Genomic DNA, 20851 nt, shown 5'->3' on the forward strand with positions numbered 1-20851 from the left:
GCCACTGAGCCAAACACTTTGGCTTCCTCACTGATTCCCGCTTCCTGCTCCGCGGCCTTTTCCACCAATTTGGCCACGGTATCATAGTTGCGGATCTTACAACAAGTTCGGAGATCAACCCTAAGTCCGCGCATGAATTTACGGACCAAGGATATCTCAGACTCTGCCTCACGCCCAGCATACTTCTTGAGGCTGTTGAACTCTACTTCATATTCCCTTACAGACATAGATCCCTGTTCCAGTCTGAGGAAGGCTCCCTCAAGTTGGTCAAATGCTTCCGGCGGAAAGTACTTCGCACGGAACTCAGCCTTAAAATTGGCCCAGGTACACTGATCCTCACCAATCCGGGCAGCAACACCTCGCCACCAGGTGTGCGCATCACCGTCCAAGTAGTGGACAGCAATGTCCTTCTTGTAAGCAAGAGGACAACGGATCGACTTAAAGTTCCGGCCTATCCTGTCAATCCATTGATCTGCTTCCACTGGTTTGGAACCACCCGAAAAGAACTTGGTTCCCAGTTTCTGCATGTGGTCCATGACCTTGAGATAAGACGGATTCCTAGCAACGTGTGCATCTTCTCCATCTTGCACCACTTGCTCCGCCTCGTCCACAACAGGTGGAACCACTGGAGGTGCCGCCACAGCAGGCAGCCTTGCCAAGACTTGTGCCATTATAGCCAGCACAGCTTCCAATCCAACAGCTCCAGCAGCATCACCAGCGGCTGCAGCATTGTTCAAATTTGCTGCATTCTGAGCAGCATTCCGAGCCTCTTCCGTACCAGCTTCATTCCTGGCCACATTGCTCGCAGACCCCTCACCAGTCTCATTCACAGTCCTTCTTGCGTTACGGTTACTTTTTGCTATCTGCAATCAGATCACAGGAAAGTTAGTCAAAACTAACTTGGGATCAGGACACGGAACATAGAATTTACCACGAGACGTCAGGCTTGGAAGGATGGTTTGCCCCAATAACCCACTATACTTAGATTGTCCTAGAACCGACTCCGCTCTGATACCACTTGAAAGGACCCGACCCATTTTTTCGTACCATCAGTACGAGTCTGGCTCGACTTCCTCGATCAGACTTGGGCCGTTTTCCTAATTTTCTTTACTTAGAATTATTTCCGAGTTTTAGTTCGTTTTCAGACAATCAAGCAAGCATAATATGATTTGAATAGATTAACTCAGGTTCGAGTTAACAAGTGAGTTTGCTATAAGCTATTACAAGTTTAACTCGTCCGACATCTACCCAAATCCCCCATCCTTCCTTCCTGCCTTAGTCCCGCGGTCAAGCTATGTCCTTACCCTTACGGGTCTGGTCCTGATCTGAATCCAAAACAAGGAGGCATAAGCAACAGTTTGCTTAGTGATGCGGTCATCCCGTCTCACTCAGCCATGTAAAGCAATCGAGTCAATCAATCAGTAAACGGACATGCTTATCATCAGTCAGTTACTTAGCCGACCCAATCGTCCCAAGCCAACGCGCCATCAGATTCAGACAAGCCCTAGCAGGCCATTACGGCTCTAGGCGCATGATCTGATCCAGATGCGTCGATGGAAGGAACCGACTGTTCGGACCAAGCCAGAACTTAGCAGATAGTTCGAATTAGACAAGCAATCAGTACATAGAACATTCCTATCATTCAGACTACGATTCAGTACGATAGGCTACGGTCACGATCTCACCTTTGTCTTAGAGTCGGTATGTTCTGTTTGATTCGGTCTCTTCTGACACCTCTTGAGCGGTTTCTGTCGGATCTTCGAACGTTCAGACAGTCGGAATCACCCCACAGACGATCGTTCTTGACTCGGACTTGATCAATCCAGCCAAATATCGAAAGTTCTCTCTTAATCGGACTTTTCTCTCTCTGAGTTCTTCTCTGGTTCTTTTTTTCTGTTTCCCGTACAGAAATGGCGAAATAAGACCAAGGAGACAATTAAAAAGGGCAGTTGGGTGGTTTAGGCCCGAGAAACTGCAAAGATAACCGTTCCCGCTTATTTTACACGCGGCTCTTTGTCTGTAACCGCCACCCCGCGCTCCAAAGCATGTCAGCGTGAGTTTTTCCCCTTTTCGGACCTTAACTGTTCCCGCCAGTTTTACTTAGACGAAACTCGAGCTGAAGCTGACTGATGCAGTCGACAACTCTAACCGCCTTGTCCGAATCAGACCAATACTACTGAATCAGCTCATCTCAGCTTAACCGACAGTCTTAACTGCCTTGTCTGATTTCCGACAATCTATGTCTAGCCGACCAGCTCAACCGTCATGTCCAAATCCGACAACACTTGTCCGGATCCGACCATTGCTGTCCGAAAATACCGCTTTGCCTGGATTTTCATCGAACTGGCCGAACACTACTGAGTTCCGCAAATCGAACGGCCTGGTCCAATAACCCGAGCGTAAGACCGACTGATGGAGCTTTGTTGGCTCAAAAACAGATCAGATCCTAGCTTTATTCGGGTACATGGTTCCGCTCCATCCACTACTAATCAGACTTCCGAACCAAGAACTCCCATCCACCCACGGTAAGTCCTTACAACTTTGGCCAGCTCTTTCTAGCATCATCAAACCCATTCAGTACGTTCCAGCAGTCCGGCCAGTCAGTCCTCAGATCATCCTATCATCGATCTTCAGAACACGGTCGCTACACCGACCCCAAACCCAATCAGAAAGGGCAAAGGGATGCAAGTGGCCGAAAGGGGACAACCCTTGGCCGATGGTGCCCATTCGCTAGCAAGTCATGCCTGTTCGTGGGGCGAGACTTACCCCCTCGTTTTCTATAAATATGGGGGCTCTCTGGTCGATTTCATTATCCAATTCCAGAGTAAAATACTCAGAGAAACCGTAGAGAGAAAGAAAGAGAGAAAGAGAGAGTTCCGGCCAAGAGAAAGGCCGATTGTGGTGGTGTTGTGTTCCGGCGACTCTGATCGTTTGAGAACTAACTCCGGTCAAGAATGGGAGATCAAGACAAGGAGAAGAGCATGGAGAACCCAGACGTGGTTCACAAGGTATGTGATGGGCCGTGGCTCCATCAAACCGAACGGACGGTCCATGCGACCGCACCGCGGCTCTGCTCGGTTCCTAAGTCCCATCCGGCTCTCCTTATCTGTTTCAATTCGTTTCTCTTCTCTTCACTCTGGTTAAACACGAAAGGTTGTGTTGGTTGAGTCCAAGGGACACATCCCTATGCTTTGGCCGAACATAATCAAACCGCTAGCCTAGACACGGGTCGGTTAGTGGGATGATCCGATCGCACCAAGACTGGGCGGTTAGGACGAACGGTTGGGAATGTCCCAAAGGGCACGAGTTGTCAAGAGTCACGAGTTTCCAAGAGGCGCGAATGACCAAAGGGTACATGTTCCAAACGGTGTCTTTCGGGACAGGCTAGGACCGATCCTTATGGATCAGCCTATGGCTTGTCTAGTCAAGACAAGGTCACGGTTTGTCTAAGCCAAGGTAGAGTCGCAAGGTCTGACCGGTTGCTAAGCCTTCCGGATTAGGCTTGAGGCTTACTCGGCCGATTGGATCCAGGCCTAAGGCCGGATCAGGTAAGGGAGTCCGTTGGGCCATCGAGCCGGACTCCATTGGCCGGTCGCACCTAGATTCTATCCGGTTAGACGGATTGGTCTTTGGGGACGATCCGGATCTGTTCGTGTGTTCTGTTATCTATTCTGGACTATCTATCTGATTCTAAGTCAAGGGGTGGTTGGTTGAATGACTTAGGATACGGTAGGTAGGTTCATACGTTTTATGATTATGTTGACTGAGGTTTATCTAAGTTCTAGGAACCAAGCCAAGCATTGTAGAGTCAATCCGTTCTATTCTCGGTTATGATTAATGCTTATCTGGTTGTGGTTTCAGGAACTAAGGATGGTTCTGGTCAAGCCAAGGAGCCGTGAAGGCTCGGGCAGTGAGAGGCTGTGTAACGTGTGGTTAGATGATACTAGGGATGAACTAGTGATTGTCTATGAGACTGTTAAGAAGTTGTGTATTGAATCTCATGTTTCTAAGTAATACAAAGTTTATACATTGTTACTCCGCTGTGCAATCTTTTCCTTTGTTTATGAACCTCATATTCGAATATGACTTAGCAAATAAAAGACTTATAATGGATCAAACAAGCAAAGAAATTAATATGTAAGCATTCGTATCCAGTTGGGTCAAGAGACCAGGAACGGGTCTTACACAAGCATTGTGGAATCAATCCGTTCTATTCTCGGTTATGATTAATGCTTATCTGGTTGTGGTTTCAGGAACTAAGGATGGTTCTGGTCAAGCCAAGGAGCCGTGAAGGCTCGGTCAGTGAGAGGCTGTGTAACGTGTGGTTAGATGATGCTAGGGATGAACTAGTGATTGTCTATGAGACTGTTAAGAAGTTGTGTATTGAATCTCATGTTTCTAAGTAATACAAAGTTTATACATTGTTATTCCGCTGTGCAATCTGTTCCTTTGTTTATGAACCTCATATTCGAATATGACTTAGTAAATAAAAGACTTAAAATGGATCAAACAAGCAAAGAAATTAATAAGTAAGCCTGCAGACTCCATAAGGTCGAGAGGCCAGGGTTCGGGTCTTACAAGTTGGTATCAGAGCATGCTTGATTCTAGGATAGTTGGGTTATGCAGTCCACACACACACACGCAGCCAGCTGATTAGGTGTCACGGTGAGGTTTGATTGCTTAGTCTAGGGATTGTTTGTTCTGTTTATGTTAGTGTGTTTCGTACTAACATTGTCTGAATCCTTAGGCTGGAAAAAGCAAGTCGGGAAAGTCCCGAAGGAGTAAGAAAACAGCCGGTCAGTCTAGTCAAGTGGCCATGGACGGGACCAATCTATCCGGCCGCGGCTGACACTAGAGACGTGTTGCCAACTGATCAGGCTAACCTTACGGGGACGCAACAGGATGGTCAGGAACATCGGGAGAGTGATGAGGAAGTGGAATCCTCGAATGCTAACCGTGATCGTGACCAGCATGAGAGAGTGGCCGATGGAACGGCTAATGTGCCCGCAACACTGTCCAAAAAGGACTTGTTAGAGGCCATGAAGGTAATGGGGACTCAGGTGGTGGCTATGGCTCAACTGTTCATGCCACTAGTGAACTCGTCGGTTGGCCAGGCTACGCCTGTGGCTACGACCACCCCCAACACTAATGGTTCGGTTGTGGAAACGGTTGAGGTGATCGAGATCGATCCACCGGAAAAGTGTGAAAAGAAGGTGGACTATCTGAGTCTGCTTCAACATTTATCCAGGTTGGGTACGAAGCATTTCTCCGGTAGCACCGACCCTATTGTGGCAGACGAGTGGAGGAGTAGGCTGGTCCGAAATTTCAATCAACTCGCTGTCCAGAGGATTACAGACGAGACATTGCGGTTCACTTCCTGGAAGGGGACGTGCATAATTGGTGGCTTGCAGTGGACAAGCGCACCAATGGGAGTTTGGAAAGTTTTGCGGACTTTAAAGTTGAGTTCAACCGCAAATAATTCCCTGCTGAGGCTTGGGATCGTCTGGAAGCTCAGTTTCTAGATTTGACCCAATGCCGCAGGACCGTACGAGAGTACGAAGAAGAGTTCAACCGGCTCAGACGGTTTGTTGGAAGAGAGCTGGAGGACGAGGCAGTCCAGGTCCGTAGGTTCATCCGAGGCCTAAGGCCAGAACTGAAGACCCATTGCTCGATCTGCACTTTCAACACCGTCGGAGAACTGGTGGAACGGGTGGCTTTGCTAGAGACTAACTTGGCTGAAGAAGCTAAGCTTAAGGCTAAGTCACAGTCTGGCCCGTCGGGTAAGACAAATGATAAAAAGAGGAAGTGGGACCAGGTGGACGGAGGTAAGACCTCTGGTGGCCGACCTACATGTCCCAAGTGTGGAAAGAATCATCCCGGTGAGTGCTGGAAGGCCATGGGGGCTTGTGTGCGATGTGGCAGCATGGATCACACGATCCAAAACTGCACTCGACCAAACCGATTCTCAGACCAGTCCAGTGGCAGCGGCTCCGTGACTTGCTTCCTATGTGGCAAGACTGGACACTACAAGTCGGACTGTCCTAAGCTACAAGGAGGACAAGGGAAGGGCCGTGGAGACACAGGTAAGTCGACCCAGAGTAGGCCGACCACAACGCCAAGGGTGTACGAGCTGTCCCGGGACGACGGCGCTTCTGGATCGTTTGATTCGATCTCTGGTAATTCCTAAATTTTTCTTTTTACATTCAAGTAAAAATGCTTGGTATGGAACCTAGAATGTGTAGGGGATTCTGATGGGGGTCTCTGTTAGGAACCCTCATGATTGGTGGTGTGGAAACCCACGTACTTTTCGACACAGGGGCTACACATAGTTTTGTGAGTCTGGGACTGGTCGGAAAGGGTCTGTTCTGTCTGGACGCTGGAGATAATTTTGGGATAGTGAGGGCGGCCGGAGGGCAAGCCATGAACTCACTAGGTCCCATGTCAAATATCCCAGTGTCAATACAGGGAAAGGTATTCCAAACCGAAATTATTTCCGAAAACTGAGATGACTTGGAACCTTAGTTGTGGTGAGCCAAGTGAGAGTTGAGGTAAGTTTGGGATTCATGCTTGTGAACGGGGAAGTTCCAAGATGAGCCGGCTTAGCCAAGATACACTCTTCCACGGCAAGACCCTGAAAACATAAAGGTTAGTTTATCTAGTTATTTGGGAATAATAGACGGATTGGATGATGGACGCAATGCAAGATCTTTGTATGGACGACCTGGACAAGGGAAGTAACATGGACCAGAGAGTGGCTTAGGTTGAAAGAAACGTGCAGCACTCTCTTGGAGGTAAATGTTATCCCTTGGTGGCCGTTCAAAACAAGTGAGCATATGCAATGTTCATGTTAGTCTAAGGGAGACGCTACATGGCTAGTACATGAGTGGGCTTGTGATCAGATGGATCAGCTTGGACTCAGTGTAAGTCAAGGTAGGATTCCTTAAGATTGAGTGAATGTAATGGATCAATTCCAAGAGGAATTAGAAACACGATTATAAGTATCTTAGTATGATGAGGATTGAAGTATACTATCAACACTTTTGTGAATGGTATGGGACGTTCACAGATGTGTGATGCTTTGGAGAATGGTATGGGACATTTTCCAAATGTGTGATCAAACCAAGATCCTACTCATCTAAGTACTTAATGATCGGTTGTGTGGAAACACATTATTTGATACTGGAGCTACACATAGTGTTGTGAGTCCAGGAATGGTTGGAAAAGGTTTGTTCCAGTATGGAACATGGGATGGTTCTGAACGAGTGAGTGCGGCCGGAGGGCAAGTTATGAACTCACTCGGTCTGGTTAAGGACATCCCTGTGGTGATCTTGGATAGGCCGATGCCTATAGATCTGATTGTTGTCCCCCTCAAGCATCATGAAGTGATCTTGGGCATGGACTGGTTGGGAAAGTATCGGGCAACTCTAGATTGTCACCGGGGAAGGGTGCAACTTGAGAACGAGTTTGGACCCCGATTAAGTACCAAGGAATCAAGCCAACCTCTTGTAGTTGGTGGTTTCAGCAGTCCAAGTAGAACGGATGCTTGGAAATGGTTGTGAGGCCTTTTTGGCTACCATTTACACTGATGAGGTTGTAGGGGCCTGTGACCCAGAGGGTATACCGTTGGTTCGGGAATTTCAGGATGTGTTTGGGGCACTACAGGGAATTCCCCCTGATAGGGCTGACCCATTCATCATTGAATTGGAACCTGGAACGGCCCCATTATCTAAAAGTCCATATAGAATGGCACCAGCTCAGATGGCAGAGCTGAAGAAGCAACTTGAGGAGTTGCTTGAGAAGGGGTTCATACGCCCTAGTGTATCACCTTGGGTAGCTTTAGGTTGTGCATTGATTATAAAGGTTTGAACAGGGTGACTGGGAAGAACAAGTACCCTTTACCCAGGATTGATGAATTGCTGGAATCATATACCTTATTGTCCAGGAAGGACTTAAGGGAACAGAACAATCTGTTAGGACTCATGGTAGAGTGAGCAGCCTAAAGATTGGAACATGTTCACTAGGACTTGGCTGGTGCACCGAGTGGCTTGGAGATTGGTTGAATCTACTAAGACTTGAGTACTCAGTATGTTCCTAGGTACTGAATTTGATCTAGTCATGGAACTGAAGTGTTCTACATGGACTTGGTGTCTACTAGGAACGCAACCTGGAGAGTTGGGTCAGTGACACAAGTCATGTCTTTGTATGGGTGCTTGATGGACCACTTGATAAGATTTTGGGTTAAATATCTATCAAGGGGGGAGACTTGTTGTGTATATGATGACCAAGACGTGGTCAGTGAGAAGGAACAAGGTGGGAGATGCAACGAATTGGTTAGAAAGAACCAATCGAGCATGCTCCATGTTCCGGGTACAAAGGAGTTCGGATGGAACCTTTGTCATGAGACAAGAGGTTAACACCACTGGTTTCGAGGACGAATCCTTCGTAAGTGGGGGAGACTTGTCATGTCCCTGATCCTAGATAGGATCGTCCGGACGGACTGTGGTGCGAGGAAACGCACCAGTCAGGTCATATGACCTAAAGACAAGTATATCATGGCCTGAAGGTAAGGTTAAGAGCATCAGGAAGCTAAGGCATAGCTAATCCAAGAAGGAGACAAGCTCAAAGGAGCTGGAAAAGCGAGCTGGTAGCTGGACAAGATCCAGGTGAAGCTCGATGAAGTGAGTGATCAGAATGGATCATGGGAAAACTAAGTCTAGGTCTGGAAATTGACCAAAGGACTTAGAAGGATTGAAGAAGATAAAGGAAGCAAGCTGGACACAGTGTATAACAGCTGGGCGATGCAGTAAGCAAGCTCGACCAGCTAGGTGAAGTGTAGTGCAGCTCGGTGTAACTCACTGAAGTGTAGGTCAGCTCCCTGAGCTGGATGGTCTAGCTCACTCAGCTGTATCAGCTGGGGATCAGCTCAACTCAGCTGGACTGAGTGTTCGGGTCTTGGGCAGTTGGGCCGGGTCTGGACAGTGGCCGGGCCATGTGGGTGACCCGTGTGTGCCGATGGGCTGGTGGGCTCTTGGGATTGAGCCAGGGTCATGGGCAGTCCGTGTGGGATAGTTTTGGACATGTCCAGGAGTGGTTTGGCAGTTCCAGGGCGTGTGGTAACTGCCATAGGCGAAAGGGTGCAATCTGTACCATTGATTAAATCAATGGCCAGAAATGATACCGAAGGGATGCAATGGTTAAGAAGTAACCACCCCTTCTACTATATAAGGAAGGCAAGTCCGTGCCTTTGCAGGCACGCCAGGGCTTCCTTCTACACCCTGAAACACAAAGAATCCAGAGAAAAATACAGAGAGTTGGTCGGATTCCCAATCCAAGACCCATGGTGGTGTGAAGGCCATAAAGAGACAGTTTTGGGGCAGATCAAGGGGGAAGTTGAGAACGACCCTCTGAACGGTTTTGATCATTGTTGACAACACCCAAAGCCTTATCTGGAGCCTGTGAACACCCGCAAATGGTGAGGAAAGGAGGGAGTTGGCCGGAATCCATTCCCAAGGGCCAATGCAACCTTAAAGGGAGATTGGTGTGGAAAGCAGTTTCATGGGGAACAAAGAGGGAAGTGATGCACGACCTTTGGATGGTGATTGATCATGGATGATCATGTCTATGGCTTCCTCTGTGTCTTGGGAACACACGCAATTGGTTAGGAGAGAAGGGGGAAGGCTTGACTCCACTCTCAAAGGCATGAACAGCCTTGAAGATGTATGCAGTATAGAAACTGGTTTCATGGAAGTTCAATGGAAGGAGTGATGGGCACGAACCATGGTTAGATCTTATCAATACTGGAAGTATGTGATAAGGGTTTGATGACGGCGTGCTAGGAGGAGCATGGACGCCCCTGATGAGGTAACAGGTGGGGACTGCAGACCATTGGACATAGTCTGGTACACTATGGGCTGATCTGGTCCTGCAGTTACACCTTACTCTGTTTTATGATTATTAATCATGTTATTTCTTCTTCTTATGATTGAGATTGATGATTAGACATAGTAGCACTGAACCATGGCTTGGCCGGTTCAGAAGAACCCTCCATGGCCTTGGTTTGGCAGCTAAGTCCGGATCTCCTACTTCCTGATGGATTTATGGCGATCTGACTTTGGAATCCTCTAAGTGGTGAATTATCATGGTATTTGGGGATTTTTATCTGATTGATTTCGAGATGGTCAAGGTGGCCGGTGGGGCTGTTCTAGGTCAAGATCCATAGGATCGAGATCGGTTCTTGGAATTCTGACTTGACCATTCTCTTAGTTAAGATTTATCATGAATTATCATGAATCCTAATGAGTTTTTAGGGATTGATTTAGAGATGGTCCTTTGGGCCGGTTTGGCTGATCGGTTCTGGGAAATCTGATTGGACCATTCTCTTAGTTATGATTTATCATGAATTGTCATGAATTTTAATTGACTTTTGGAGCAGGTTTGCTTGCAGTCGAAATTGCACCTGAGGGCATATTGGGGTCAGATCCTTGTGTTAGGATATCTGATCATATGTTTGTGTGCTGGAACATATTGTCACTTATGATATTGATCATAAGGAATTGCTGGTTATCAACCTTGGTGTTGGTAAGGCAGGCCGTGTGTGATCTGATCATGGGAAAGGATGGACGACCTGATCCTTGGATGATGGATCAAGGTGTCTGATCTGATTGATCAAAGGATGCACCGGTGGTAAGAGCAACACTAATCAGGTTCAGTGGGAAATTGTTCCATGACTGATTAGGAAGTATGAAGACTCATCAGTTCTGAGTCATGTGGGGTGGTTGGTTGATTGACTCAGGATCTGATGGGCATTGTTAGTCCATGAGCTGGACTTGGTATCATAAGTTGATAAGGCAAAAAGGATGTGGGACAGTGCATGAGCCGGTAAGGGCCAGATGCATGTCCTTAGCTGTTTGAAGACTTCTAAAGGGTTACTTATGTCTGTGGGGATGGTTGGCTGAATGACTAAGTACCTAAGGGAGTTGTTTTGTGTGTGTAAAGGAGCTGGACGCAGTATATGGCAGCTGGCCATAGCTCGGTCCTAGCTCAGTTCGAGTGTGACAGCTCGATCAGCTGGTCTATGAGTTCATTCAGCTAGAGTAACTGGGCCGATGAGCTAACAAGCTCCGTGGATGTGGCAAAGGTATGATCTACCAATGTTGCATAGATCTAGATAGAATGGTTAGGAAAACGGAACCTCAGATTTGTATGACTTGGTTCGTGTTCAGAATCAACCTTGGAGCTAGCTGGTAGTTGTGTATACTAACCATTAGCTGAGGTGATTCGACCGGACAAGTATTAGATTGGATTTAGTCCAATGGATGATAGATGTTATTCCGCTGTGCATAAGTTGAAAGGATCTACCTAGGGAAAGACTAAGGTAGTCTTGAGCTAGGATCTGAGTTAGCCCTCGCCAATGGGCGATATTTTAAATAAAGGGCAAAATTTTTAGAGGTTCGGTCCGGGTATGGACTGAGCGACGTGAGGCATCGACCGCGGCCTAGTCGGCCGGGATCGGGTCTTACAAGTTGGTATCAGAGCATGCTTGATCCTGTTAAGGACAGTGCTCAAAGATGTTGAGTTCCAAACCGAAATTATTTCCGAAAACTGGGATTACTTGGAACCTTAGTTGTGGTGAGCCAAGTGAGAGTTGGGGTAAGTTTGGGATTCATGCTTGTGAACGGGGAATTTCCAAGATGAGCCGGCTTAGCCAAGATACACTCTTCCACGGCAAGACCCCGAAAACATAAAGGTTAGTTTATCTAGTTATTTGGGAATAATAGACGGATTGGATGATGGACGCAATGAAAGATCTTTGTATGGACGACCTGGACAAGGGAAGTAACATGGACCAGAGAGTGGCTTAGGTTGAAAGAAACGTGCAGCACTCTCTTGGAGGTAAATGTTATCCCTTGGTGGCCGTTCAAAACAAGTGAGCATATGCAATGTTCATGTTAGTCTAAGGGAGACGCTACATGGCTAGTACATGAGTGGGCTTGTGATCAGATGGATCAGCTTGGACTCAGTGTAAGTCAAGGTAGGATTCCTTAAGATTGAGTGAATGTAATGGATCAATTCCAAGAGGAATTAGAAACACGATGTTAAGTATCTTAGTATGATGAGGATTGAAGTATACTATCAACACTTTTGTGAATGGTATGGGACGTTCACAGATGTGTGATGCTTTGGAGAATGGTATGGGACATTTTCCAAATGTGTGATCAAACCAAGATCCTACTCATCTAAGTACTTAATGATCGGTGGTGTGGAAACACATTATTTGATACTGGAGCTACACATAGTGTTGTGAGTCCAGGAATGGTTGGAAAAGGTTTGTTCCAGTATGGAACATGGGATGGTTCTGAACGAGTGAGTGCGGCCGGAGGGCAAGTTATGAACTCACTCGGTCTGGTTAAGGACATCCCTGTGGTGATCTTGGATAGGCCGATGCCTATAGATCTGATTGTTGTCCCCCTGTACTGATGGACAGCCACGGACGTCCTGTGTTTGCCGACGGACACACACGGACAGCCACGGACGTCCTGGTTGTGCTGACGGACACACACGGACATCCTGTGTGTGCTGACAAACACCCACGGACGTCCTGTGTGTACTGAACAGACAGCCCATGTGGGCCAAAATCACCCGAACAGTCCACGGGAAGGGCCAGCGTGATGAGTCCAAGGACCAGGGTGCTGATATGGGTACTGATGGACAGCCACAGACGTCCTGTGTGTGCTGACGGACACACACAGACACACACAGACACACACGGACAGCCACGGACGTCCTGTGTGTGCTGACGGACAGCCACGGACGTCCTGTGTGTGCTGGCGGACACCCACGGACGTCCTTTGTGTACTGAACAGACAGCCCACGTGGGCCAAAATCACTCAAACAGTCCACAGGAAGGGCCAGCGTGCTGAGTATAAGGACCAGCGTGCTGATATGTGTACTGATGGACAGCCACGGACGTCCTGTGTGTGCTGACAGACACACGGTGACAGCCACAGATGTCCTGTGTGTGCTGACGGACAGACACAGACGTCCTGTGTGTGCCGACGGACACCCACATATGTTCTGTGTGTACTGAACAGACAGTCCACGTGGGCCAAAATCACCTAAACAGTCCACGGGAAGGGCCAGCGGGCTGAGTCCAAGGTCCAACGTGCTGATATGTGTACTGATGGACAGCCACGGACGTCCTGTGTGTGCTGACGGACATAGACGGACACATGCGGACACACACAGACAGCTACGGACGTCCTGTGTGTGTGCTGGCGGACACCCACGGACGTCCTGTGTGTACTGAACATACAGCCTACGTGGGCCAAAATAACCCGAACAGTCCATGGGAAGTGTCAGCTTGCTGAGCCCAAGGACCAACGTGCCGATATGTGTACTGATATACAGCCATGGACGTCCTGTGTGTGCTGACGGACACACACGGAAACACACGGACAGCCACAGACGTCCTGTGTGTGTTAACGGACACACACGGACGTCCTGTGTGTGCTGACGGACACCCACAGACGTCTTGTGTGTGCTGACGGACACACACGAACACACACAGACAGCTACGGACATCATGTGTGTGCTAACAGACAGCCACGAACAGCCACGGGAAGGGTCAGCGTGCTGAGTCCAAGGACCAACAGGCTGATATGTGTACTGATGGACAGCCACAGACGTCATGTGTGTGCCGTTGGACACACACAAACACACACGGACAGCCATAGACGTCCTGTTTGTGCTGACGGACAGCCACGAACGTCATGTGTGTGCTGGCTGACACCCACAGACGTCCTGTGTGTACTGAACAGACAGCCCACGTGGGCCAAAATCACCCAAACAGTCCACGGGAAGGGTCAACGTGCTGAGTCCAAGGACCAACGTGCTGATATGTGTACTGATGGACCAACACGGACGTCCTGTGTGTGCTGACGGACACCCACAGACGTCTTGTGTGTGCTGACGGACACACACGGACACACACGGACAGCCACAGACATCATGTGTGTGCTAACGGACAGCCACGGACAGCCATGGGAAAGGTCAGTGTGCTGAGTCCAAGGACCAACAGGCTGATATGTGTACTGATGGACAGCGACGGACGTCCTGTGTGTGCCGACGGACACACACGGACAGCCACAGACGTCATGGTTTTGCTGACGAACACACACGGACATCCTGTGTGTGCTGACAGACACCAACAGACGTCCTGTGTGTACTGAACAGACAGCCCATGTGGGCCAAAATCACCCGACAGTCCACGGGAAGGGCCAGCGTGATGAGTCCAAGGACCAGCGTGCTGATATGTGTACTGATGGACAGCCACAGACGTCCTGTGTGTGCTGACGGACACACACAGACACACACAGACACACACGGACAGCCACGGACGTCCTGTGTGTGCGGACGGACAGCCACGGACATCCTGTGTGTGCTGGAGGACACCCACAGACATCCTTTGTGTACTGAACAGACAGCCCACGTGGGCCAAAATCACTCAAACATTCCACAGGAAGGGCCAGCGTGCTGAGTTCAAGGACCAGCGTGCTGATATGTGTACTGATGGACAGCCAGGACGTCCTGTGTGTGCTGACAGACACACGGGGACAGCCACAGATGTCCTGTGTGTGCTGGCGGACAGCCACATACGTCCTGTGTTTGCCGACGGACACCCACATACGTTCTGTGTGTACTGAACAGACAGCCCACGTGGGCCAAAATAACCCAAACAGTCCACGGGAAGGGCCAGCGGGCTGAGTCCAAGGTCCACAAGCTGATATGTGTACTGATGGACAGCCACGGACGTCCTGTGTGTGCTGACAGACATAGACGGACACAAACGGACACACACGGACAGCTACAGACGTCCTGTGTGTACTGAACAGACAGCCCACGTGGGCCAAAATCACCCGAACAGTCCATGGGAAGGGTCAGCTTGCTGAGCCCAAGGACCAACGTGCCGATATGTGTACTGATGGACAGCCACGGACGTCCTGTGTGTGCTGACGGACACACACAGAAACACACAGACAGCCACAGACGTCTTGTGTGTGCTGTCGGACACACACGGACGTCCTGTGTGTGCTGACGGACACCCACAGACGTCTTGTGTGTGCTGACGGACACCCACAGACGTCTTGTGTGTGTTGACAAACACACACGGACGTCCTGTGTGTGTTGACGGACACCCACAAATGTCTTGTGTGCGCTGACGGACACATACGGACACACACTGACAGCCACCGACATCCTGTGTGTGCTAACAGACAGCCACGAACAGCCACGGGAAGGGTCAGCGTGCTGAGTCCAAGGACCAACAGGCTGATATGTGTACTGATGGACAGCCACGGACGTCATGTGTGTGCCGTTGGACACACACAGACACACACAGACACACACGGACAGCCATAGACGTCCTGTTTGTGATGACGGACAGCCACGGACGTCCTGTGTGTGCTGGCTGACACCCACAGACGTTCTGTGTGTACTGAACAGACAGCCCACGTGGGCCAAAATCACCCGAACAGTCCACGGGAAGGGTCAGCGTGCTGAGTCCAAGGACCAACGTGCTATTATGTGTACTGATGGACAGCCACAGACGTCCTGTGTGTGCTGACGGACACACACGGAGACACACGGACAGCCACAGACGTCATGTGTGTGCTGACGGACACACACGGACGTCCTGTGTGTGCTGACGGACACCCACGGACGTCTTGTGTGTACTGAACAGACAGCCCACGTGTGCAAAATCACTCGAACAGTCCACGGGAAAGGACAGCGTGCTGAGTCCAAGGACCAGCGTGCTGATATGTGTACTGATGGACAGCCACAGACGTCCTGTGTGTGCTGACGGACACACACAGACACACGCGGACACACACAGACACCCACGGACAGCCACAGACGTCTTGTGAGTGCTGACGGACAGCCACAGACATCCTGTGTGTGCTGGCGGACACCCACAGACGTCCTGTGTGTACTGAACAGACAGCCCATGTGGGCCAAAATCACCCGAACAGTCCACGGGAAGGGCCAGCGTGATGAGTCCAAGGACCAGCGTGCTGATATAGGTACTAATGGCCAGCCACAGACGTCCTGTGTGTGCTGACGGACACACACAGACACACACAGACACACACGGACAGCCACAGACGTCCTGTGTGTGCGGACGGACAGCCACGGACGTCTTGTGTGTGCTGGCGGACACCCACGGACGTCCTTTGTGTACTGAACAGACAGCCCACGTGGGCCAAAATCACTCAAACAGTCCACAGGAATGGCCAGCGTGCTGACTTCAAGGACCAGCGTGCTGAGTTCAAGGACCAGCGTGCTGATATGTGTACTGATGGACAGCCACGGACGTCCTGTGTGTGCTGACGGACACACGGGGACAGCCACAGATGTCCTGTGTGTGCTGACGGACAGCCACAGACGTCCTGTGTGTGCCGACGGACACCCACAAACGTTCTGTGTGTACTGAACAGACAGCCCACGTGGGCCAAAATCAACCAAACAGTCCACGGGAAGGGCCAGCGGGCTGAGTCCAAGGTCCAACGTGCTGATATGTGTACTGATGGACAGCCACGGACGTCCTGTGTGTGCTGACGGACATAGACGGACACAAACAGACACACACGGACAGCTACGGACGTCCTGTGTGTGCTGGCGGACACCCACGGACGTCCTGTGTGTACTGAACAGACAGCCCACGTGGGCCAAAATCACCCGAACAGTCCATGGGAAGGGTCAGCTTGCTGAGCCCAAGGACCAACGTGCCGATATGTGTACTGATGGACAGCCACGGACGTCCTGTGTGTGCTGACGGACACACACGGAAACACACGGACAGCCACAGACGTCTTGTGTGTGCTGACGGACACACACAGACGTCCTGTGTGTGCTGACGGACACCCACAGACGTCTTGTGTGTGTTGACAAACACACACAGACGTCCTGTGTGTGTTGACGGACACCCACAAACGTCTTGTGTGCGCTGACGGACACATACGGACACACACTGACAGCCACCGACATCCTGTGTGTGCTAACAGACAGCCACGAACAGCCACGGGAAGGGTCAGCGTGCTGAGTCCAAGGACCAACAGGCTGATATGTGTACTGATGGACAGCCACGGACGTCATGTGTGTGCCGTTGGACACACACAGACACACACGGACAGCCATAGACGTCCTGTTTGTGATGACGGACAGCCACGGACGTCCTGTGTGTGCTGGCTGACACCCACAGACGTTCTGTGTGTACTGAACAGACAGCCCACGTGGGCCAAAATCACCCGAACAGTCCACGGGAAGGGTCAGCGTGCTGAGTCGAAGGACCAACGTGCTAATATGTGTACTGATGGACAGCCACAGACGTCCTGTGTGTGCTGACGGACACACACGGAGACACACGGACAGCCACAGACGTCATGTGTGTGCTGACGGACACACACGGACGTCCTGTGTGTGCTGACGGACACCCACGGACGTCCTATGTGTACTGAACAGACAGCCCACGTGTGCAAAATCACTCGAACAGTCCACGGGAAAGGACAGCGTGCTGAGTCCAAGGACCAGCGTGCTGATATGTGTACTGATGGACAGCCACAGACGTCCTGTGTGTGCTGACGGACACACACAGACACACGCGGACACACACAGACACCCACGGACAGCCACAGACGTCTTGTGAGTGCTGACGGACAGCCACAGACATCCTGTGTGTGCTGGCGGACACCCACAGACGTCCTGTGTGTACTGAACAGACAGCCCACGTCTGCCAAAATCACCCAAACAGTCCACGGGGAGGGCTAGCATGCCGAGTCCAAGGACCAACGTGTTGATATGTGTACTGATGGACAGCCACGGACGTCCTGTGTGTTCTGACTGACACACAGGGACACACACAGATAGCCACGGACGTCCTGTGTGTGCTGACGGACACACACAGACGTCCTGTGTGTGCTGACGGACACCCACGGACGTCATGTGTGTACTGAACAGACAGCCCACGGGTGCCAAAATCACCCGAACAGTCCACGGGAAAGGCCAGCGTGCTGATATGTGTACACACTGTCAGCCACACACGTCCTGTGTGTGCTGACGGACACCCACAGACGTCTTGTGTGTCCTGATGGACACACACGGACACACACGGGCACACACGGACAGCCACGGACATCCTGTGTGTGTTGATGGAAAGCCTCAGACAGCCACGGACGTCCTGTGTGTGGTGGCGAACACCCACAGATGACCTGTGTGTACTGAACAGACTGCCCACATGGGCCAAAATCACCCGAACAGTCCACGGGAAGGGTCAGCGTGTTGAGTCCAAGGACCAACGTGCTGATATGTGTACTGATGGACAGCCACGGACGTCCTGTGTATGCTGACGGACACACACGGACAGCCATGGACGTCCTGTGTATGCTGACGGACACACACGGACGTTCTGTGTATGCTGACGGACACACACGGACGTCCTGTGTGTGCTGACGGACACCCACGGACACCCACGGATGGCCTGTGTGTACTGAACAGACAGCCTACATGGGCCAAAATCACACGAACAGTCCAGGGGAAGGGCCAGCGTGCTGAGTCCATGGACCATCGTGCTGATATGTGTACTGATGGACAGCCGCAGACAGCCACGGACGTCCTGTGTGTGCTGACGGACAGCCACGGACAGCCACAGACGTTCTGTGTGTGCTGGCGGACACCCACGGACGTCCTGTGTGTACTGAACAGACAGCCCAGGAGGGCTAAAATCACCCAAACAGTCAATGGGAAGGGTCAGCGTGCTGAGTCCAAGGACCAACGTGCTGATATGTGTACTCATGGACAGCCACGGACGTCATGTGTGCTGATGGACACACACAGACGTTATGTGTGTGCTGACGGACACACACGGACACACACGAACACACACGGACATCCACAGATGTACTGTGTGTGCTGACGGACAGCCACAAACAGCCACAGACCTCCTACGTGTGCTTGCGGACACCCACGGACGTCCTGTGTGTACTGAACAGACAGCCCACGTGGACCAAAATCACCCAAACAATCCACAGGAAGGGCCAGCATGCTGAATCCAAGGATCAACGTGCTGATATGTGTACTGATGGACAGCCACGGACATCATGTGTGTGCTGACGGACACAGACGGACACACACGGACAGCCACACATGTCCTGTGTGTTCTGACAGACACACACGGACATCCTGTGTCAGCTGACGGACACCCACGGACGTCTTGTGTGTGCTGACGGATACACACGGACAGCGACGGACGTCCTGCGTGTGCTAACGGACAGCCACGGACAGCCACGGATGTCCTGTGTGTGCTGGCGAACACCCACGGATGTCCTGTGTGTACTGAACAGACAGCCCACGTGGGCCAAAATCACCCAAACAGTCCACGGGAAGGGCCAGCATGTTGAGTCCAAGGACCAACGTGCTGATATGTGTACTGATGAACAGCCACAGACGTTCTGTGTGTGCTGACGGACTCAGTTGGACACACGGACAGCCACAGATGTCATGTGTGTGCTGGTGGACACCCACGGACGTCCAGTGTGTACTGAACAAACAGCCCACGTGGGCCAAAATCACCCGAACTTTCCGACTCGACACGTTTACTACGAGTTCTTTCGATAAAGAACGAACTTTCCGCGGTTTTTAATTCGCAAAGTCCGATCAATGATCTAAAAGAGCGGAAAGCATGAACTGAGCTTGCTACGGTCTTCGGGAGATAGCTTTTGATGGTTTGACGAGAATGCATGGACTGGTGTCGTATCGATGTTCGGAAGAGCTCGATCGCTATGCAACGACCGAACTTTGGTTCAAGCCCGGTCGCTACGTAGCGACCGAGCTTTGGCTCGAGCTTGGTCGCTACGTAGCGACCGAGCGGGACGGACGCTCGGAAGTGGCCACGACCTGTTTTGAGTTTCCGTCGGACTTCTCGATTCTTTCTTTCGTAAAGCTTTTTCGTAAGAGAGAATCTATTTCGAAAAGTATTCATCGGGGAAATTCTTCTTTTCTTCCTCGGACGTTTTGAATGTTAAATTTGTCGCAACCGTTTTTGACCCCAACAAGAACTTGGTGGCAACCACCATTAAGTTTTGATTCATGGAAGCCTGTCCAATCTTGGTCACTGATCCTGCAGTGGAAGCAGACTTTGACTCAAGAGAGAAAATTAGATAGAGAGAAACTAGGAACTAACTTTTACCTGCAGATCCAGATACTTGTCTGAAATCCTTGCATCCTATGATCGATACACCCAAAGTAAAGCATTTACTTTATATTTATGCTAAGAAATGAAATCAGTAGAGGGGATGTCCCCACGTCCCTTACTTTGGTTGCCTTGCAACTTAGGGCAGTCCCTGCGGTAGTGGCCCTTCTGGCCGCAGTGGTGACAGGTCCTGGACTCACCCAACGGACTTGGACAATCCTTGGCTGAGTGATCCATCTTACCACATCGAGTGCAGGCACCCATGGCCTTCCAGCACTCTCCACCGTGGTATTGTCCACACTTAGGGCACTCTGACCTACCACTTGAGGTTTTACCCTCCTCGGTCGAGTCCCTCTTCCTCTTCTTGTCACCACTCTGACCCGAGGATACCACCACACTCTTCAGCTTCTGCTTACCCTCCTCGGTGAGGTTGGTCTCCAGCAAGGCCATCCTCTCAACCAACTCAGAAACCGTGTGGAACTTACAAACAGAACAGTAGGTTCGAAGTTCCACCCTTAGGCCTCGGATGAACCTTCGGACTTGAACCTTCTCATCCTCCAGTTCTCTTCCCACATACCTTCTGAGTCGGTTGAACTCTTCTTCATACTC

Source organism: Brassica napus, unplaced genomic scaffold, assembly GCF_020379485.1.
Source record: "Brassica napus cultivar Da-Ae unplaced genomic scaffold, Da-Ae ScsIHWf_1215;HRSCAF=1739, whole genome shotgun sequence".
Taxonomy (NCBI): Eukaryota; Viridiplantae; Streptophyta; class Magnoliopsida; order Brassicales; family Brassicaceae; genus Brassica; species Brassica napus.